We start from the raw sequence: 23,867 nt of genomic DNA on the forward strand, positions 1-23,867 counted from the left end.
AAATCTGTAAAATTTTAAAGCTCAAAGTTCAATGCCAAGCGAGATATTTTATTTAACAGAAGTCGCCTACATCGAACGGCCAGTTTGGACTACATCCCTCTACTTCCTTCTTTAATGATGTCACTAAAACAGTTTTTTGACTAACCTCCGCCCACAGGAATACACAAGAGTTGCGTTTATAGAGTGTGTTTGTCGCCATGTCGTCGAAACGCTGTTATTTTCATCCCGCAGTCCAATCACCGGGTCTGATTCCGGCTCAAATTGATAGGGTAAAATTAAAGACATGTTTACAATAACACTGAGCGCGTGCATCTCCACGTTATGGTAAGAGGCGTGACCTTTCCGGGCAAGATGCGCTATACTGCTGTCGAATCACAACACAGGAACCGCTGGCACAATCAGAACTCGTTACGTATTTCTGAAGGAGGGACTTCATAGAACAAGGAAGTCATCAGCCCATTTTTATGACAGTGGAAACAGCGGTATACAGATAAGTAAATTATGTGAAAAATACTGTTTTTTTACACGCGAAACATGAACACATGTTATATTGCACACTATAAACACAATCAAAGCTTCAAAAAACCATGAAAAACGGGACCTTTAAAGGGTAAGTTCACCCAAAAATTTAATTTTCTGTCATTAATTACTCAACCTCATGTCATCCCACACCAGTAAGACCATTGTTCATCTTCGGAACACAAATTAAGGTATTTTTGATGAAATCCGAGAGTATCCGAACCACACATAGGGGTCCAGAAAGGTATTAAAGACATCGTTAAAATAGTCCATGTGACTACAGTGATTCAACCTTAATGTTATGAAGCAACAAGAATACAAGTGCGCAAAAACAAAACAAAAACAATGACTTTAACAATTTGAACTGTTGTCATACGCAGTTGACGTAGTGAACGCAGTGCAGAGCTTCCGTGTTTACGTCCGAACGCCGGCTCAGTATTGGCCGATGCTGCGTGTGATACTGATGCAGGAGCCGGCCAATACAGAGTCGGCGTTCAGACGTAGAACACAGAAGCCTGCACTGCGTACATCAACTGCGTATGACAACAGTTCAAATTTGTTGTTAAAGTCATTATTTTTGTTTTGTTTTTTCACACAAAAAGTATTCTTGTCGCTTCATAACATTAAGGTTGAACCGCTGCAATCAGTGGACTATTTTAACAATGTCCTTACTACCTTTCAGGACATCAAAAGGTGCAATGTGTGGATCGGATTTCATCAAAAATATCTTAATTTGTGTTCCGAAAATGAATGAAGGTCATATAGGTTTGGGACGACATGAGGGTGAGTAATTAATGACAGAATTTTCATTTTTGCGTGAACTAACCCTTTAAGACTTTCAATCATCTTCGAAACACAAATGAAGATGTGTTTAATGAAATCAGAGGGTTCTGTACTTCCATTGGTAATCCACGCAACTAACACTTTGCTGATTCAAAAAGTTCATAAAGGGACTACAATAAATCCATATGAATTGAATGGTTAACTCCAAATTTTCTCAAGAGACGTGATCGCTTTATATGATGAACAGATTGAATTTAGGCTTTTATTCTCTGATTTTAGAGTTTGACATTATTTTACCTTTATAAAAAACACTCTTTATTGTCATGAAAACAGATCATGATTACATTTAAGTCTTTAATGTTGTAACAGATCAACATTACATTGTCCTATTATGAACTGCCACTGGGCATTTCATCATTCTAATTGTGTCATCTGATAAATAATGTGTGAACACTTGCAATGAAAAGGATTACATTTTAATTGCTGTGTGTTTGACAGGAATCTTATGTGTGAGACAACGAGATTGCTAGTGTCAGCACAATGTTACAGCAGACAGTGTTTGTAAGTGCATGTTTCCCGTCCATTATTAGCGATGATGTAATGACAGAAGGCGTTCAGTTCACATATTTACTGTCATCATTATTGGGAGGCTAATCCTGTCATATGACCATTGTTCATCACTACCGGCAGATTGCTTAATCTCCCTGAGAGCCTGAAGAGAGAAAAAGAGAGAGAAGGGTGGATTTAAAATGTTCTGATCTGATGACCCATGACATCAGTCTGGGTCATACCTTCCAACCAGGACCACACAGACGAACAGGCCTTCCATCAAATCACATCAAAGCATTGCGGAGAGTGATTGAGTCTGGCTGAAGACAGCCAGAGACATTGGCAAGACAGATCTCGGTATTCAAATCGAAGCTTAGTCACTCATTCAAGCCATATGACCAAAGCATGAGAGAAAAGTAACATGCATACCAACCCAAGAAGTCATCAAAACCATCAAAGATTATGAAACAATGGCTTGGCTGATTATTGCTCAATACAGTCCACCGATTACGGCTCACCTGCAATTAATCCAGAGCAAACCACACTCTCTCACTTTCTGCCCGGGTAAGATGATGCTCTGTGGGTGGTGGTCTCCAAAGGCCTGTCAGGACAATGGATCAAATGCCAGCGCTGTTCCTTTGAACTATTGTGTCTGTGTCTCTCAAAGGCATTATCTGACTCAGGACTACCTGGCCTGTCAGTGAAAGAAGCAGGCACTGCTCAATGTAGCAAAAAATCCACTTGTCTGGTATGTGACATGGGAAATACTTTCCTTTATTGTGCTGCTTTGGGTTTTCTCAGGGAAATCTTTCAGGTCTCTGAAGGGTGAATAAATGTGGATAAGATCATGATTCATAGAGTCCTTATCAAACTGCATTGCTTGCAAGAACTTGAAAGTGAAAAAAACAACATTTTGCTAATTTACACAAATTGTTGGATATAATAAAATCAAGAAATGTCAGTTTAGAAGTAAGAGATTAACTACATTACAAGTGTTTGCTATCAGCGATAGTTCTCAAGATGAATCATTGCTAAAAAACTGAGAACAGTCCAACAAAAACAGCCACCCCACTCCCTAACCCAAAAAACACGATTATCACAGTGAGGAACTGAGAATCCACCTCTCTGTACACGCTCAATATAGACAAGACAAGACAGCTGATTCATTTCACTGTTTAGGAATAAAACCACCAGCACCACCCTACAACTTGTTGAGAGTCGTCCAAATACAATATGTCAAGCTCTGACTGTCATGATTGAGCTGTTGTATCTCAGCAGTGTAAAGACTAGGGGTGCAACGGTTCTTGGTAAAAAAATCGAACCGTACCGTTCTCCACTTAAGGTTCGGCACGTACTTGCACCGTGGTTCATTTCTAATGACGACACATCTATATGGTTTGTTGAAAAAAGCAACGTGTAAAACAGACAGTTCGGACAATGTATGTTTCAGTCGATGAATACACATTCTGGCTTCCCAAAACGTTGTTCAAGCATTAGACAAGGGCAGGACATCTGGATGTGCACAGCTGAATCATCAGACTAGGTAAGCAAGCAAGGACAACAGCGAAAAATGGCAGATGGAGCAATAATAACTGACATGATCCATGATATCATGATATTTTTAGTGATATTTGTAAATTGTCTTTCTAAATGTTTCGTTAGCATGTTGCTAATGTACTGTTAAATGTGGTTAAAGTTACCATCGTTTCTTACTGTATTCACGGAGACAAGACTGTCGTTATTTTCATTTTTTAAACACCTGCAGTCTGTATAATTCATAAACACAACTTCATTCTTTATAAATCTCTCCAACAGTGTGTAATGTTAGCTTTAGCCACGGAGCACTATCAAACTCATTCAGAATCAAATGTAAACATTCAAAATAAATACCATACTTGCGCGATTAGACATGCTGCATGACGAACACTTTGTAAAGAACAATTTTGAGGGTTATATTAGCTGTGTGAACTTTGTTTATGCTGTTAAAGGCAAGCGCGAGCTCCGTGGGTGGGGAGCGTGAGCATTTAAAGGGGCCGCAGCCTAAATCGGCTCATATTTAATGATGCCCCAAAATAGGCAGTTAAAAAAAATCTATGGGGTATTTTGAGCTGAAACTTCACAGACACATTCAGGGGACACCTTAGACTTATATTACATCTTTTAAAAAGACGTTCTATGGCATCTTTAAACTAAACTCATTTAAGCCTTGCTAATTTAAACGTTCAAGAGCAAGACGTGAAAGAGAACTCACGCCCTTTATCTCAGACATCGCGCAAATACGGAGTTCTCTTTCAAGTCATGCGTTTGAACGGACAAATTCACACAAAAATTATGTCAACATGCCCGTCTTGGCAAGTATCCTAATAAACATAGTCGGTTATGTTTTGAGTGAATGTATAATAGTCGAAAAAAGAGCAAGTGTAATAGTATGTACTGGATCGTGCATTATGTCTTAAAGGGAAAGAAGCCTATTCCCGCTGCCTGTGTTTTTAATGTTAATTAAACAACAAATGACAAAGAAATCACTCACTGCTCTTGACTGAATAGCTTTTGTAGCTAAATAATGATTTATCTTTATTTGATTTATACAGTGAAGATAACATGCAGTGTTATTTTATATGTGATTATTTTATTCATTTTCTGTACCTGAAAACTACTGTTAGATACCTGAAAAGCACTGTTTATTTTATTTGAATCTTTGCTCTATTGCATTGATTTGTGCTGTTGCTTGTAGTTTGATTATTTGTTCTTATTTTCTTTATTTTTATTTGACAGTAGTATTTTTTTTTTACCTGAACATGGCACATACCGAACAGTACCAAAACTGTGAGCCTAAAACCGTGATACAAACCGAACCGTAAATAAAATAAAGATGTAAAAATGTTTGTTGGTGAAGAGTTTTTTTGTCAACAATAGTGAACATGAGCCAAAAATGTGTATTCTACCTCTCTGGTAACATTGCTGGATTCGAGGCCACCTGGGAACCCTTTCTTAATCATATATCCAATGTCAGGGATAACAGTGTAAATGTTTGAACTTTTTATTGTTTCCATGATTATCACATTGCCTGTGCCCGCATTGCCTGAGTCTCAAACACCATTGTTTCCTCCTTCTTATATAAATCTCATTTGTTTAAAAGACCTCTGAAGAACAGGCGAATCTCAACATAACACCGACTGTCACGTAACAGTCGGGATCATTAATATGTATGACCCCAATATTTGCATATGCCAGCTCATGTTCAAGGCATTAGACAAGGGCAGAACGTCTGGATGTGCAGAGCTGAATCAACAGACAAGGTAAGCAAGCAAGGACAATAGCAAAATAACTGACATGATTCATGATTACATGATATTTTTAGTGATATTTGTAAATTGTCTTTCTAAATGTTTGGTTAGCATGTTGCTAATGTACTGTTAAATGTGGTTAAAGTTACCATCTTTTTTAACTGTATTCACGGAGACAAGAGCCGTCGCTATTTTCAATTTTAAACACTTGCAGTCTGTATAATGCATAAACAACTTCATTCTTTATAAATCTCTCCAACAGTGTAGCATTAGCTGTTAGCCACGGAGCATAGCCTCAAACTCACTCAGAATCAATATAAACATCAAAATAAACACTGTACTTACGCGATTAGACATGCTGCATGACAAACACTTTGTAAAGATCCATTTTAAGGGTTATATTAGCTGTTTGAACATTTTTTTATGTTGTTTAAGGCAAGCGCGAGCTCTTGGTGCGTGGAGCACGAGAATTAAAGGGCCAGTAGCCCTGAATCGGCTCATTTATAATGATGCCCCAAAATAGGCAGTTAAAAAAATGAATTAAAAAAAAATCTATGGGGTATTTTGAGCTGAAACTTCACAGACACATTCAGGGGACACCTTAGACTTATATTACATCTTTTAAAAAAAAATGGCACCTTTAAAGGTTCTTTATGAGCCAAAGAAGCACTGTTGGTGCTGTTTAGCTCCATTTTTGTTGAAGAAATAAAATGTGATATGGCACCTCTTATGGGTTCTACATAGCACCATTTGACAAAGGTGCTACATAAAACCAAAAGTTGCTCCCTATGATTACTGTACGAGCCAAGAACCACTTTTAGTGCTATATAGCACTTTTTTTTTTTTAGAGTGTATTTTTTATCAGCTTATTTCAAGATCAAAGACCACAATAGGAGAAATAACTCCCTAAGAACTGGTAAGATCATTTAGTCTCACTATTTTAGTGAAGAAGAATATGCTCTAAGCTTCAGGATGTGACACCAATCTTTCAGTTTCAGTTGTGGCAGTTTGTGGCTTGCTGAAGAGATACTCAACTACTCTCATTTTTTAACATTTTGGAAGGAGTAAACTTGACATATGTGGCTTCAACAACCACATGCATTTACACTTGTCCAGTTTCATTTGGAATGAGTCTCAGACCACCTCCTGAAGTGGTTTGAGTGATCAGATTTAAATACATCTCAAAAGCGTTTCAGAGGGCATTTACACCTGGTCTTTTTAGGATCAGACAGCTATCAAATCAGAGAAAACACATGAAGTGACCAGGTGTAAACAGGCCCACAGACTCAACATTCACAAAAGCCATGACTGCTTTAGATTTGGATGAAGAGTGCCAGGCATGCTAGTTTGCAGAGCAGCTAAATGAGAGATGCTGGCACAGGTGAGGAGCAGTAAAAGCCTTGTAAATGTACTTTCTCAACCAGTTTATGAATGCTGGTGATTTATTAGTAAAATGTAAACCCATTAGCACACACTTGCTGTGGGTGAAACCATGTGTGGCAGCCCAGAATAAACGCATCGTTTCTCTATATCAGAACAATATCCAGCATACTGAATTAAACACACCAAACTCCAATTAACAATGTTTCTTCTTATTTTCTACACAACACAACAAAACAGATTGTATCTACATTGCACATTATGAATATTTGCTGTTAATAGTCAAATGCTGTTAATGCTAAAGAAATACTCAAAATATGCCTTCAAAAAAACTTACGAAAAAATTAAACTCACATTCAATGTCCTCTTGAATTGTGGTCAGAAATCCATTTAACAGCACCACTCACCGCATACAGTCCACTTTCTTTTGGCTAGATACTGTAGACACACTGTGAACGGGTTGGGTGTAATATATGTGTGTGTGACACTGCAGGATTACAGCATTAAGAGTGTACAGATGTGGGAACATCCACAGATGGGCCATCAACCCACTGAAGTTGGCACACTGACCTACTGATGGGCACCAATCAGCTTCCACTACCAAAGTAAAGAAGATGAAATCATTTATCATTAAATATAGAGGTGGTTCCCATACATCCAAACAAAAGCTCTTCAAGACCTCAGACAGTCAATATTTTAAAGGGTTAGTTCACCAAAAAATGAAATTTCTGTCATTAAGTACTCATGTTTGTAACGACATTGTACCCCCATGTTGTTACAAACCCGTAAGACCTTCGTTCATCTTCGGAACACAAATTAAGATATTTTTGATGAAATCAAAAATGGCTGTTTTGATGGACGTTGTTGCCTATGTGGGGTTCAGAAACCCTTGGATGTCATCAAAAATATCTTAATTTGTGTTCTGAAGATGAACGAAGGTATTACGGTTTGGGACACATGAGGGTGAGTACCTAATTACAGAATTTTTTATTTTTGGGTGAACTAACCCTTTAATGCAAGTGCTTAAAGCAGATACTGTAATGGCAGGAGCACAGACAAGATGGGCTAAAGCCTCTTTGAGCTAAAGCTGATTAAAGAGGGACAGATGGACCCATATCTGAGTAAGAACAGCATTATTCGCACATACATAACACTGTGCAGACATCACTGCACATACACATCTGTACACATGTGGGGGATTCATCATAAAGTAGGTCAACAGACATGAGCATCACTATTAAAAAAGGTTAGAAACCAGTGGACTATTCAGATAAATATCAAAATTATAATAGATCCATCCATACAAAAAAATATACTCACAGGTTTAATTCCAGCCTTGAATCATAATGGGAAATGAAGTTACTCCATGAACCACTAATGGCAGCACAATGACCTTTGCCCTTCCTTCTGTGGTCTTGCTTCACTTGAGAAATCGCTCTGGGCAAGTCTGCATGATTGTTAGCCAGCCAATCTGGAAGCTGCCATAAATCTACTGAGGAAACAAATTGCTCAGTCAACACTTACAGAGTAAAACAATTAGGAATGCATTAAAGTATAATCTCATTAACCAATATCTAAACTCTCAGGCCTGCTGTCACACAAACTATTACAACTAAATTAAAATGCTCAGAGTATAGTTATTCAAATGCACAGCCTAGGAAGGTAACTGCAAGATCTTTCCTCTTTTGTCTTTCTACATGCAGATATCAATTAAAGGTGCCCAAGAATGCTTTTTCACAAGATGTAATATAAGTCTAAGGTGTCCCCTGAATGTGTCTGTGAAGTTTCAGCTCAAAATACCCCATAGATTTTTTTTAATTAATTTTTTTAACTGCCTATTTTGGGGCATCATTAACAATGCACTGATTTACACTCAGCGCCGCCCCCTTAAATCGCGTGCTCCCTGCCACACGAGCTGTCGACTATATTACAGCGCATTTACAAAGTTCACACAGCTAATATAACCCTCAAATGGATCTTTACAATATGTTCGTCATGCATGCTGTATGCATGCTTCGAATTATGCGAGTAAAGTATTTATTTGGATGTTAACGTTTTATTCTGAGTGAATCTGAGGCTGTCCTCCGTGGCTAACGGCTAATGCTACACTGTTGGAGAGATTTATAAAGAATGAAGTTGTGTTTATGCATTATACAGACTGCAAGTGTTTAAAAAATGAAAATAGCGACGGCTCTTGTCTCCGTGAATACAGTAAGAAACGATGGTAACTTTAACCTCATTTAACAGTACATTAGAAACATGCTAACGAAACATTTAGAAAGACAATTTACAAATATCACTAAAAATATCATGCTATCATGGATTATGTCAGTTATTATTGCTCCATCTGCCATTTTTCGCTGTTATTCTTGCTTACCTAGTCTGATGATTCGGCTGTGTGCAGCTCCAGACATTAATACTGGCTTGTGTAATCCCTTGAACATGGGCTGGCATTATGCAAATATTGGGGGCGTACACCCCGACTGTTACGTAACAGTCAGTGTTATGCTGAGATTCGCCTGTTCTTCGGAGGTCGTTTAAACAAATGAGATTTATATAAGAAGGAGGAAACAATGGGGTTTGAGACTCACTGTATGTCTTTTCCATGTACTGAACTCCTGTTATTCAACTATGCCAAGGTAAATTCAATTTTTGAATCTAGGGCACCTTTAATCTTGTGAACACTTTTTGTTTTTTTTTTTACTTCAAAGAATGAGAGGTGGATCTGTCAGTCCTTATACCCAGTATAACCCCTTATTTAAGTGCAGATACTGAGTCAAAGGGAAGTTCTACCCAACTTCATATTAAGTGCTCCCTATTTATGCTTCCTTGTTTCATTGTCTGCAATATGTACTTTCATTGACAGGAAAGACTTCAGCATGTAGTGTCTTCCTGTTCTCGAGGAAGGTTTTGTGATTAGACACTGACTCAGCGACTGCACTACTGATTGACTCAACAGATGCGTAATTCTGAATCTGTGAATCATGAGAGCTTTAAAAATGTGCAGGGTTGCAGCAAAGTGCACTAACTGCCAAACATGCACTGCACTCACTGTGGAAAAGTAAATATTAAAAATTAATTTTCTTAATCAGTTCATTCTCTTTGTCTTGCGTTTGAGTACAAATATAAATATAAATATGTTTTTAAAAAAACTGTCTCTTAGCCCACTGAAATTGTTTTAAGAATGTAAAACAATCTTGTAAAGGACAAATGAAACAAGAATCTCATTAAAGGGATAGTTCACCCAAAAATGAAAATTTGATGTTTATCTGCTTACCCCCAGGGCATCCAATATTTAGGTGACTTTGTTTCTTCAGTAGAACACAAATTATGATTTTTAACTCCAACCGTTGTCAGTCATATAATGCATGTCAATAGGAACACCATCTATGACAGTAAAAAAAAAAAAAAACATGCACAGACAAATCCAAATTAAACCCTGATGTCCTAAGACACGAAAAAATCAACAAAGAAATTGCCTTGAGCATCCGGTGTGTGAGGTCTGATTCCTTCTGGCAACAGCGCGTTTTCAAACCTTACACACCGGATGCTCATGGCAGTTGGATATAGTGGTGTATTAGAGGTAAAAAATGATATAAATACTGTTCGGTTTCATGCACAAACCGATTGTTTCATGTCTTAGGACATCAATGTGTCATCACAAGCCGCAGGGTTTAATTTGGATTTGTCTGTGCATGTTTTTTTTTTTTTTTTTACTCTCATAGACGGTGTTCCTATTGACATGCATTATATGACTGACAGACTGCAACGGTTGGGCTTAAAAATCATCATTTGTGTTCTACTGAAGAAACAAAGTCACCTACATCTTGGATGCCCTAGGGGTAAGCAGATAAACATCAAATTTTCATTTTTGGGTGAACTATCCCTTTAAGAAGTCATTTTTGCAGTGCATTTACTTGCACATACAACATACTATTAAGCATCTTTAATCTGCGGTTTTACCAGCATGGCCTCCTAAACATGATTTTCCTCTTTATTACCTCAATAGATGATTTGGTTGTTTTCATTTGTGCATTATGCTCCAGATAAATTACTCCCAGCGGAAAATGAGGCACATGTTGGAATAATGGTGATTAGCATGATATTTCCCAGGGTGTGTTTGCATTGCAGATAGAAATCTTCAAGGAAATGTCTGAGAAGCTATGATGACAGAAACACTATTATGAGGAATTCAAACTGGTTAATCAGAGGGAAGTTAGCTAATGCTACAGTCCCAGGCTTTAACTATTTATTTAGAGTATAGTACGTCTTTTTCTGGATGCTTAACAACAGTTGCTTTATGCCGTGCTGTTTCATTGGACGTCCTAGCCACATTGTAAAATTAAATAGTAACATTGTTTGGCTTTGTAAATAGTAACAGCAACAATGTTAAAACGTTAGAATCAAAATTAAGTGCATATATTTTATTTATTTTTTGCGTCTATACAGGGAATACAAGACTACATACACATACTTTTATAGCGCATATAAAGAAAACCGTTGCTATTGCAGCGGTGTTGTTCATATGCATTTGCCAGCTCTACTGTGTGTTGCATTACAAGCAATTATGGCTACTTTAGGGATCTTATAAAATGCACTGATGTAGACATTTAACAAGCTCAGACAATCTTTTCTCAAGAATTAAATTTTAAAAAACATTTAGGGTGACATCATCTGCTCCTATTATTGGATTTGTATCTGTACAGCTCCACGAAACTGACTAGACGGCTTTCCTATCTGACCTCCTGGGCTGTTCTGGACTGCGCTGGTGTCGGACTTGCCTCATGAGATTTATTAAACTGTTTTTTGACTCACGCTTGGAAATAAACCAAGCTCTATTTGTGTAAAATGGATGTCTAGTCTACTTGCTAGTCGAACCGACAGCTATTCTGTACTGATTCCAGTAGGTTTGTCTCATGCACTTGACCAGGATTTTAAGACAGAAAAAAACCTCTTATGGAACCAAACCATGTGCAAAACTCCTCACAACGTCTTTAAAGCTATTTATAGTATTTTATAGTAATGCAACTATGCTAATAAAATGGTCTTTTAAGGAATAACATTCACTAAAGCCTTTTAAGTGAATCATTTTCCATCTAAACATCAAGTTTAATGCAATGCTATACAAGATTATAAAATATTTGAGAGCTTTGTTTGTATTTAACGATATATCAGAACATCAGTTTCAAAGCTGTCATTAACACCAGTAATCAGATATGCTATAGCTCCAAGCATCACAATGCACATTCAGTAAAACTCACAAGATATCCAGATATCAAACACTCATTCTTTGTCCAGATAAGAATGAATTGGCGGATCTTGAAATCATCACATCTTAAAAGCCGACATGCTTTTTTTCTAACAATGCCAAATTATTCCACCCTCAACGGTCGTCTAGAAGCCCAGATTCTCTGCAAGTCAAAGTATAACAGTGAAGTCTTAATGCTAACAGAAAACAGCTCATACAACTGTATAGCAAACGGACCCTTCAGTTTGATCATTTATCATCATTAACGCATTTAAATAAAACAAGTTTATATTGTTTGGAAGCCAAAAATAAAAAGCCTGGCTATCTTTGGTGGTTCTTATTTTTAATCATGGTTGTTTTGACTATGTTGTATTTTATGACTGAGGGCCGGTTTTCTTTCACTTACCAAAGTAGACAATTGCAGGAAATCAACTTACTTAGCACTTAGCGAAGTGGCTAACAGAGCAAATGAGAGTGTGTTGTCTTGATTGCATCGTTTCAAAGCCAAGGGGTGTGCGTTCATGGAAGAATTGAGAGATTGCCCAGGAGCCCATTTTTAACAATTCCCTCAACCTTTCTTCTCCTGCCAATGCATTGTCCGCCCCAAAATGCCTCATTCTTTTGTAGCAGCAAAGTTTAAGGGAAAAAACAAATGACTTAAATGGCTATGCAATACATATTTCCATTTGGCTCCATCTTAAGAAGTAGTTGTTTGGTCTAGTGCTGATTGAAGGTGATCACTTGTAGAGTTTCTATAAAACATGATGATTTTGGATTCAATTTGAATGGAGTAAACTCAAGAAGTTTGGGATATGACTCAGAGCTGTTTGTATGGTGAGACGCCTAATATGAAAGAGATGGATGACTGCTTTGAGATCTAATGTGCACAGTTGGCGTAGAGATGGATGACAAACCACGTGGTGGTTTTGGCCTGCCATGGGAGATGTGTGGGTGAACAACAGACAAAAGTCTGTACAGCTGTTTTGAGTGACCCAGTTAGTGAGTGACATGCTGGAGAGTCTATTGTCTATTATGTGTGTATCTGTGATGTGTCTGAAAAGCATACGTTTACCAATGAAGGCTTGTGGTGAGTAAGTTGGTGGCCCATGAAGAGGAAAGTCCACAGCATCACATCTCCTCCCGCCTTCTCCCTTCCTCTCACACTGTAAGCAAATCTACAGAAAAATGGAAAAGTACTGATCGTTTTCTGGCAGGACATTAGCCTATCTGTTAAAATCTGCCGGCACAGCATATTTTAAATGTCTGTGATATGATATCTAACACACTTGATTCAACTCATCAGGGCTGCATTTTCCAAAAGTATCATAAGCCGAAATAGTTTGTAGAACCATTGCCACCAATGGTTTCTACAATCAACTTGACTCACAATGCTTTTGATAAACACAGCCCAGATAATTAGCAAAGGCTCCATGACCAGAACTTGGCATGTCAGATTATTGATACACCTAAAATGTGAAGCGCTGGGAGACGATGAACTTCTTTTTAGAGATATTTTATGTTTTGTATATGCAGATGCATATGAATTTGTGCACATTGAAGGGTCTTTCATTTATTACAACATATGATAAATATATGTAGAGTGAGAATTGAATCATACTGTATAAATACTCTCATTTTATTTTTTCCAATCTATTGATACAGTATACAAGTCTGAACTCAAAGACACATACATATATGCAAGTAATTATAAAGCATTTTGTCTTGCTCTGATTCTTATGTATCATTTGTTTTTGTTTTCAATGTCTTGATCTTCTTATAGAAAAGAAAAAAATGATTATGTACAGTATAGTTGTAATTTCTTTCTCATGTCTGATAACTGCACTCCAATTTAAATAATAAAACTATTGGCTTTGTGATTCAGGAAAACTAATTAGTAGCACTAACTGATCTGAAATAAAGTACCCCAGTGTAACTCATCAGGGCTGTCAACTTTTAAAATCTAAATATGAATTGAATCTGAATTAAAGTAGCAAACAGGATGTAGAATCACAATTCAAATTTGAATTTAATGTTCATCAAGACAAACTTTGAATGATGGAAGAAATTGCATAATTCAACATAATTCAAAAAAAAATGTATGCATCAAGTATAATTAATACAGGTGCTGGTCATATAATTAGAATATCATCAAAAAGTTGATTTATTTCACTAATTCCATTCAAAAAGTGAAACTTGTATATTATAATCATTCATTACACACAGACTGATATATTTCTAATGTTTATTTCTTTTAATTTTGATGATTATAACTGACAACTAAGGAAAATCCCAAATTCAGTATCTCAGAAAATTAGAATATTGTGAAAAGGTTCAATATTGAAGACACCTGGTGCCACACTCTAATCAGCTAATTAACTAAAAACACCTGCAAAGGCCTTTAAATGGTCTCTGAGTCTAGTTCTATAGGTCTAGTTCTAGTTCTGTAGGCTACACGATCATGGGGAAGACTGCTGTCTTGACAGTTGTCCAAAAGATGACCACTGACACCTTGCACAAGGAGGGCAAGACACAAAAGGTCATTGCAAAAGAGGCTAGCTGTTCACAGAGCTCTGTGTCCAAGCACATTAATAGAGAGGCGAAGGGAAGGAAAAGATGTGGTAGAAAAAAGTGTACAAGCAATAGGGATAACCGCACCCTGGAGAGGATTGTAAAACAAAACCCATTCAAAAATGTGGGGGAGATTCACAAAGAGTGGACTGCAGCTGGAGTCAGTGCTTCAAGAACCACTACGCACAAACGTATGCAAGACATGGGTTTCAGCTGTCGCATTCCTTGTGTCAAGCCATTCTTGGCTTGACACAAGCCAAAAAGGACTGGACTGCTGCTGAGTGGTCCAAAGTAATGTTCTCTGATGAAAGTAAATTTTGCATTTCCTTTGGAAATCAGGGTCCCAGAGTCTGGAGGAAGAGAGGAGAGGCACACAATTCACGTTGCTTGAGGTCCAGTGTAAAGTTTCCACAGTCAGTGATGGTTTGGGGTGCCATGTCATCTGCTGGTGTTGGTCTACTGTGTTTTCTGAGGTCCAAGGTCAACGCAGCCGTATACCAGGAAGTTTTAGAGCACTTCATGCTTCCTGCTGCTGACCAACTTTATGGAGATGCAGATTTCATTTTCCAACAGGACTTGGCACCTGCACACAGTGCCAAAGCTACCAGTATCTGTTTTAAGGACCATGGTATCCCTGTTCTTAATTGGCTAGCAAACTCGCCTGACCTTAACCCCATAGAAAATCTATGGGGTATTGTGAGGAGGAAGATGCTATATGCCAGACCCATCAATGCAGAAGAGCCGAAGGCCACTATCAGAGCAACCTGGGCTCTCATAACACCTGAGCAGTGCCACAGACTGATCGACTCCATGCCACGCCGCATTGCTGCAGTAATTCAGGCAAAAGGAGCCCCAACTAAGTATTGAGTGCTGTACATGCTCATACTTTTCATGTTCATACTTTTCAGTTGGCCAAGATTTCTAAAAATCCTTTCTTTGTATTGGTCTTAAGTAATATTCTAATTTTCTGAGATACTGAATTTGGGATTTTCCTTAGTTGTCAGTTATAATCATCAAAATTAAAAGAAATAAACATTTGAAATATATCAGTCTGTGTGTAATGAATGAATATAATATACAAGTTTCACTTTTTGAATGGAATTAGTGAAATAAATCAACTTTTTAATGATATTCTAATTATATGACCAGCACCTGACATGTGACCCGTTACTGGCAAAATGAGTTGCAATGAGCAAATTTTCAAAAATGAGTTATTATCATTCTCACATTCTCTGTTAAAAAAACCTTCAAAATGGTGTATGATTTGTTGGAATCTGACAAAAAATGACATCTGTTTGTGTTACACCAGTTTGAAGCTGATAGAGTCAGCAAAGTCAATCTTGAGAAAAATCAAGTTAAAGTTTTCTGGAAGTTCTGAAACAAAATCACCTAGCAACCATACCTTAAAATCCCTGGTTGTCACAAACCAAGTCAAAACTCATATCTATAGGAAAAATATACATATTCAACTTTTTTTTCCATGATTCCACAATTGTTTAAAGGTGCCCTAGAACCAGTTTTTACAAGATGTAATATAAGTCTAAGGTGTCCCCTGAATGTGTCTGTGAAGTTTCAGCTCAAAATATCCCATAGATTTTTTTTAATACATTTTTTAACTGCCTAATTTGGGGCATCATTAACTATGCACCGATTCAGCATGCGGCCCCTTTAAATAGCACCCTCCCTGCCCCCCGAGCTCTCGACTATAATACAGTGCATTTACAAAGTTCACACAGCTAATATAACCCTCAAATGGATCTTTACAAGATGTTCGTCATGCATACTGCATGCATGCGTCAGATCATGTGAGTATAGTATTTATTTGGATGATTACATTTGATTCTGAATGAGTTTGATGGTTCTCCGTGGCTAACATTACACACTGTTGGAGAGATTTATAAAGAATGAAGTTGCGTTTGTGCATTATACAGACTGCAAGTGTTTAAAAATTAAAATAGCGACGGCTCTCTTGTCTCCGTGAATACAGTAATAAACGATGGTAACTTTAACCACATTTAACAGTACATTAGCAACATGCTAACGAAACATTTATAAAGACAATTCACAAATATCACAAAAAATATCATGTAATCATGGATCATGTCAGTTATTATCGCTCCATCTGCCATTTTTCGCTATTGTTCTTGCTTGCTTATCTAGTCTGATGATTCAGCTGTGCACAGATCCAGACATTAATACTGGCTTGTCTAATGCCTTGATCATGAGCTGGCATATGCAAATATTGGGGGCGTACATATTAATGATCCCGACTGTTACGTAACAGTCGGTGTTATGTTGAGATTCGCCTGTTTTTCTGAGGTCTTTTAAACAAATGAGATTTACACAAGGAGGAGGAAACAATGGTGTTTGAGACTCACTGTATGTCATTTCCATGTACTGAACTCTTGTTATTCAACTATGCCAAGGTAAATTCAATTTTTGATTCTAGGGCACCTTTAACATTAATGAAACAGACAGCCTATGTATTAAAACCTACTGTACCAAATGGATCTAATATAATGTTACACATCAGATGTTCTTCCCCAACAGTTAACCAAACGTTCACTCAAGGCATAATAGATAATGTTTGCGTGAATACTCGCCAAGACAGATTTTCTGAAATACTGTAGTTTTGTGTATTTGTGTATATGTGTAGAACGGGATCACACGCTGTCTGAGCCGTCTTTGTCCTTGCGCTCCGGATCTGTTAGTCAGCGCTAGTAAGATCGTTTTGTTTACATCAGCTTTAGTTTGAAAATCACATTTCATTGGTTCAGACTTATGCCATCGAGAATTTGCTATATGTATTCACAAAGTTGGAATGCTGAGCTTTACAACGATACCAAACTTGTGCTGTGGGAAGCACCAGTAGCCCAGAAGCGAGCAGAGAAAACGGCATTTTTCATGCACAAAGGAAAGGTACTCCTCTCAGAAAACATACAAATAAAGATACTTTTAGATGTTTAATTTCTATTTGGAACATTGGGATCGCTAGACAAGGGCTTAATGAACATAGTTTTGTGAAAAACTCAATTTCAACCAAAATTGACATTTTTCATTTTTTTTGCCTGTAGCTTTCACGCATTCCGACTCATTTTGCCAGCACAGGTCATATATATTATTGCACATAATTCAGCAATATACTCTTTCTCTCATTCCAGTTCAGCTTCCTGTGATGTAGCAAATTCAATTCAAATTCATGCTTCAATTCAAGGGAGCCAATTCTTCATATATGAATTCTGTACAAACCTTATTGTCTTAATTGTAACAGTAATTTCTGATTTAATACAACTGCCCATTATAGCTGTAGAAAATTGTAACATACACAGCTCGACTACTCGTGATGCAACTCCACAGATGATTTAGCATGACATGCAGAGGTCCATATGCTGCCATGGACAGCATTACTCTTCTCACTCACTTTCTGTACATGCATGCTTTTGCTCTGCAATGACAAAGACCTGCCTTCCTCTCTACTGGCTATTAGAGAAAGACACACACACACAGTTTCACTCTCTCCACTCTTTCTCTCCCTCTGTTTCTCCCCACTTCCCTCTCTGGGAACAGAGGCGTGCTTCAGGCCGGGTCTGGGAGAAGAACAGACAGGGATAGGCCTTTGAAAGAACAGTATTGTGAGGTCACATTCTTCCCAAATGCGAGCGGGAGCCAAGTCAGTAGCTGTCGGAATTACCCCATGAATCATACCCATTGTGATGCCTACTCCAAGATGAGAACATGGAAAGGAATTAGGTACGGCTAGTCTTATCAGTCCTCCGACATGGACACAGGGTAGCCAAGTGTCCGCAGCGACAGGGCGACGTTCCTGCGACCATCAACGAGAAGAATTCCTCCGCTGCCATATGTTGTTACTTAAGGGTGTGCTGCAGCCAAGCAGAGTGTGCTTTTCCATACACGCCCGTCTTCCTGTCTGTGCACTTCCTCCCCTTGCCGTTACCCAGAGATCTTTGTGGTGGGTCCTGGAGTTCAGGCAATATTAGGTTGCACCTCTTAAAACATGTCAGCTTTGCGGTCAAAATTAAAGAATGGAAAAAATGATGAAACGTAATGTTTTATTGATCCTTTTCTTCAAGTTTCAACTGTTAAACAGAGAGAGAGAGAGAGAGAGAGAGAGAGAGAGAGAGAGAGGGTGAGAAGGGGAATGGAAAGACGGTTTCGGAGGAGGCGTGCGAGCGTGACCATCGCCACTCGCGAAGGGTGGTTTTCGACAACTTGGATTTATTAAGCATGGAGAATTTGCATGGAAATTGTGTTACCTCCAGTGTCTGACTCACTGTTTGGTCTCTCTGGCGGCACTTTGATTTAAAAAAGCGAATGCTGAGCTGGAAGTTTTCTGGGTTTTTACAGTCAGACCTTTGTTTTTGCTCCTCTCCTGTTTTCACTTTCGCAAGTTCATGTTTTGATGAGGAAAAAATGATTTTTACGAAGACCTCCAGTGGAAACATCAAAACACATGTTGAATATTAGATACACAGATACCTTGTTAGGAGGCCCCTGACTGCAGAGCGAAGCAGTTTCCCCTTTGAGCCGCTGTATCTTCACGGCAGGCCTGGAGAGAGGGAGATGCAAGCGAGATATGACAAATGAACTGTGTTCTTCAAGTTAAAAGAGAAATGTGTTTGTCATTTTAGTTACGGAGGATGAAAGAGGCAGAAATCAACAATGAAGCAGTGTAATCTAAACCACTTTACAATGGAAAGAGGCACAGTCTCTCCCAGGATATGGGAGGGGAGGACAAGGTTAAGGAATAATCGACTGGACCATTCAGATTGTTAGACATATGAGCTGTATGTCCACAAAGAGCTCCATCCTCATGGAATCCGATGATGGATGTGCACAGTGCCAAAAAAAAAACATTTTGAATGAAGTAATAGCGCTTTGAACAGGAAAACACACTGGCAGGAAATCTCATGTCAGCATTCTCCATGCACAGACCCCAAAAAAACACATGAGGAGAGGGAAAAGACAGGGTGGAAGGAAAAAGAGAAGTTAGGGATTCTCTGAACTCAGAGACACACATCAAAACAGCAAGTCTCGTGTGAGAGGGCTGTCGGTGAAAGTATTTATATGTTCGTGCACAGTCTGCACGCGCTCTGGGATGCTGTCTGTCAGTGGTCGGGGGAAAGAGGTGGTGTATATGTGCGAGTCATTGGTGGATCCTGTGGACCATACTTCATGTGGCCCTACCTCTCACTTGGAGGAAACGTATTAAATGGGTGTATTACAATATGTAGACTGCAGAGCTTATGGCCCTGTCCCAAATGGCACCCTAAACACTCACGGTCTTCCTACGAGTCTGGAGATTTGTGACGTAATGCCGCTTTGACTGTCAGGAATAAGTCTGCTGCGGAGCTCACACCAGTGCGTGCTTGGCAAAAGTGCGCATCGAGGGCGCATATCGACCGCAAAGGGGGCGCTCGCGAGCACCCATCTGAAACCTAAAATTGACAAATGGGACACCCCACCGTCTCGTGGACTTAACGGACACACGCATGCGTCAGCCATTGTAAGTCTACAAGATCGAAAGTGCTATGAAGTGTGCCATTTGGGACAGGGCCCTTAGGAAGTTTACTATGCAAAAAAAGAAGAAGAAAAAAATGCATAAAAAACCCAAAAAGCTCAGAAGAAAATGCATACACTAACTACAACAATTAGTCAATATTTTGTTCAAAGAGTTAGTTCACCCAAAAATTCGGTCATTAATTACTCACCCTCATGTTTTCCAAATCCGTAAGACTTTCGTTCATCTTCGGAACACAAATTAAGATATTTTTGATGAAATCCATGAGCTTTCTGGCCTCTGATAGACTGCAACGTTATTACCACCTTCAAGGCCCAGAGAAGTAGTAAAAAACGTTGTTAAAGTAGTCCATGTGACTACAGAGGTTCAACCTTAAAGTTATAAAGCAACAAGAATGCTTTTTGTTCGCAAAAAAATAAAATAAATAAATAACAACTTTATTCAACAATTTCTTCTCTTCCATGTCAGTCTCCTATGCTGTTGACGTAGTAAACACAGTGCAGCGAGACCGGGTACTACGTCAGAACGCTGCGTGTGATGCTGGCCAATAATGAGCCGACATAGAAACCAGAAGCGCTGCACTGTGTTGACTACATCAACAGCATAGGAGACTGACATGGAAGAGAAGAAATTGTTGAATAAAGTCGTTATTTTTGTTTTGTTTTTATGCACAAAAAGTATTCTCATCGCTTCATAACATTAAGGTTTAACCACTGCAGTCACGTGGACTATTTTAACCATATTTTTACAACCTTTCTTGGCCTTGAAAGTGGTAATAACATTGCAGTCTATCAGAGGCCAGAAAGCTCAAGTAGGATTTCATCAAAAATATCCTAATTTGTGTTCTGAAGATGAGGTCTTACAGGTTTGGAATGACATAAGGGTGAGTAAATAATGACGGATTTTCAACACTGTCATGATTTAAAAACATTGAAATAAAATCAGAAAATATAAAAGTTAATGCCAATAATTATTCTGGAGTCTCAGAAAAAAATTACATCACGATTCTGATTGGCTGATTGTGCCATAGGAACACAAACCATTTAATCACTAGTGTACGCCACCAATATTTGCATATACCAGCCCACGTTTCCAACATTATAAAAGGCATTAGACAAGGGCAGCCAGGATTAACGTCTGGATGTGCACAACCAAATCATCAGACTAGGTAAGCAAGCAAGAACAATAGCGAAAAATGGCAGATGGAGCAATAATAACTGACATGATCCATGATAACATAATATTTTTAGTGATATTTGTAAACTGTCTTTCTAAATGTTTCATTAGCATGTTGCTAATGTACTGTTAAATGTGGTTAAAGTTACCATCGGTTATTACTGTATTCACGGAGACAAGAGAGCCGTCGCTATTTTCATTTTTAAACACTTGCAGTCTGTATAATGCATAAACACAACTTCATTCTTTATAAATCTCTCCAACAGTGTAGCATTAGCCGTTAGCCACGGAACACTATCAAACTCGTTCAAAATCAGAAGTAAACAATATAACAGTATACAATACTCACATAATCCGACGCATGCATGCCGCATGCATGACGAACACTTTGTAAAGATCCATTTTGAGGGTTATATTAGCTGTGTAAACTTTGTTTATGCACTGTTCAAGGCAAGCGCTAGCTCTGTGGGCGGATAGCACGGGATTTAAAGGGGCCGCAGCATAAAATCGGCGCGTTTATAATGATGCCCCAAAATAGGCAGTTAAAAAAATTAATAAAAAAAAATCTATGGGGTATTTTGAGCTGAAACTTCACAGACACATTCAGGGGACACCTCAGACTTATATTACATCTTTTAAAAACATAATCTAGGGCACCTTTAAAGGTTTCGGTTTTGGATCTGCATCAGAAATGGCACATTAGATACATCTTACACTTGCAGCGACACAAACAGCCGTTTCGTTTACTGAAACTAATTAAACCTAAACTAAAACATAATAATAATTCAAAAATAGTAATAAAATAAAAGTTGCAATTTGTAAAACTGCAATAATCTTGTTAAGAAAGCGACAGAAAAAGCAGATGAAAACATGAAGGAGATGTAAAAAGTAGCGGGTGAGTGCGCAACAAAGAAACAAGCCCCCCCAAGTTGATTTGCTTGCTGGTGAGTAAGCTTTCAGTCCATTAGGCCAAATAACAACCAGGTGCTGTCACTGCAGCTTTTCATGTAAGGAAGGTCTGCTCTGTTTCATGAAGAGACGCAGGAGGTCGGGAAGCGGTCCAGCCAGAGCCATAAAGAGAGTTCTCACTGCATTTAAACTGCTCTCCTCTTGTCCTGTCACCTGAGTCACCTCTCCTATTGTCCAAAAGGGCACCATACTTTTCATTTCATGTTCTGACATCAATGTGCATTACAGTACTTTATTCCTTTGTAAACGTGGGTGTCATCTCCCTCTGAGTGAGACCTCCCTCCATTAACCGTTCATGCTGCTTCCCACAACAGAGCGCGAGGCCCCCAGGCCAGCACCAAACAAGCTCACCCCCCCCCCCCACCCCCCTCCCTCCATCTGTCTCCCCCTGAACTTTTAATGAGAAACAAGAAAAAGAGAAGGCGATGGAGGGAGAGGAATGTTTGACAGAAGTACAGAGGAATTTGACAAAACAACCACAGACAATAAATGTGAATGACAATAAGAATGGGAACAAAGACCTTTCCGACTGAGTTCAAACGGTAGGTTCTCTCGCAAATTCTCTCGGACCACCTGGACCACCTCAAGAAATCAAGAATCTGACTAACGCAGAGAGACTAGGAAGATTTTGTCTAAGAGTTTCCCCAAACTTTTCAAAGTTTTCTCAAAGAATCTGTGACATAAGCTCTGGAGAATCAAGGCTTCGACCAAAAACCACAGCAGAAAGAAGTGCAGAAAACATTTTTTATAAGTATCCATCCATAATTCAAAAAAGAAATGACAGGGAAGTCAATGCCTAGCTTGGGCATGCCGCATACAGTAGACGCTAACGGGTAAAGCCACTGCTGTGTACACTGCTCATTCGCATTCATACAATCCTTCCTTCAATGGGAATACATGTCAGAACAAGGACAGAAGACGTTTATCTCTTCCTTCTTGATCTAGTTTGTCAGCCTACTCTACATCTCAGCATCTTAACTTTGAAAAGCCCCATTCTAGAATCTTTTTGTACCTCTGTACTTGTTTGTCCCTGGAAAAACAAACCAAGTGGAGACGCTCATGTGTGACATCCAGTGTTAGTTCTCACTGTACGTTCACTCAACGCAAAGCGACGGTCAAGAGAAGATGGTATTAGAGTCAACCCAAGCAGAAAATCCACTCATTTATCTCCCCACCCCCCCCGATCTGAGAACTGTCATTATCTGACACTAAAGAGCACTCAGTCATGAAACGGCACTTCTCAGATTAAGGGACATTTTGGGGGGCACTACACTGTATGACTCCTCGGATCATATGTTCCTTAAGCTCGCTGATGACGGACAGCTTTGTTCATATCTCATAGTGAGACACATTCAAATACCTCTAGGCTCGAATCAGGCTGGGGTGTGGCGAGTCTTAATGCTTTTTTATGCTCAATGGTTCAACCTATATTTAAAGAGCCGTGTTTACCAATTTGTACTGAACCACTGAACAGTAAATCCGATGAGCATTAAAAACAGAATGAAATGTTTTAGTGGGAGGGTTTATATTGTTGCACGCATGGCAAATATCACTTCTCTTTCCATCAATCAACTTATACATAGTTGTTATTTAATCTTTAGAAAGGCAATGAGATGGAAAGTGCTTTAGAGGCATTAGACAAGGTCTGGAAAACCAGCAAATAATAATTTACATAGACTTGCTTTCACATCATTATTTCATGCAAACATGAAAGAATTTAAGGTTCTATACTGTATGTATTAATTAATGCAATAGCTAACATGAATTAACAATAAGCAACAATTTCAAACTATTTATTATTCTTGGTTGATGTAAATTTCTACTACATTTTTTTAAATTATGTTTATTC

The 23,867-nt window shown here is 38.5% G+C and overlaps 1 protein-coding gene across 3 annotated transcripts in view; it reads right to left on the reverse strand.

The window, feature by feature from the left end:
• The window catches only part of LOC125277155, a 63,780-nt gene extending 43,977 nt beyond the window's left edge, over nt 1-19,803 (reverse strand). Inside the window, exons 1-4 of one of the 3 annotated variants that reach the window (XM_048205448.1) lie at nt 18,832-19,803; nt 12,839-12,941; nt 7,839-8,007; nt 6,873-7,115 (exon numbers count right to left, since the gene is read on the reverse strand). The gene's annotated coding sequence lies outside the window, so the exon portion shown is untranslated. Of the gene's footprint in view, nt 1-6,872; nt 7,116-7,838; nt 8,011-12,838; nt 12,942-18,831 lie in introns of all 3 variants that reach the window. The other 2 variants (XM_048205447.1, XM_048205449.1) reach the window with 2 other exon arrangements.
• Between the last annotated feature and the right edge of the window lie 4,064 nt (nt 19,804-23,867).

This window comes from Megalobrama amblycephala, linkage group LG10 (assembly GCF_018812025.1).
Source record: "Megalobrama amblycephala isolate DHTTF-2021 linkage group LG10, ASM1881202v1, whole genome shotgun sequence".
Taxonomy (NCBI): domain Eukaryota; kingdom Metazoa; phylum Chordata; class Actinopteri; order Cypriniformes; family Xenocyprididae; genus Megalobrama; species Megalobrama amblycephala.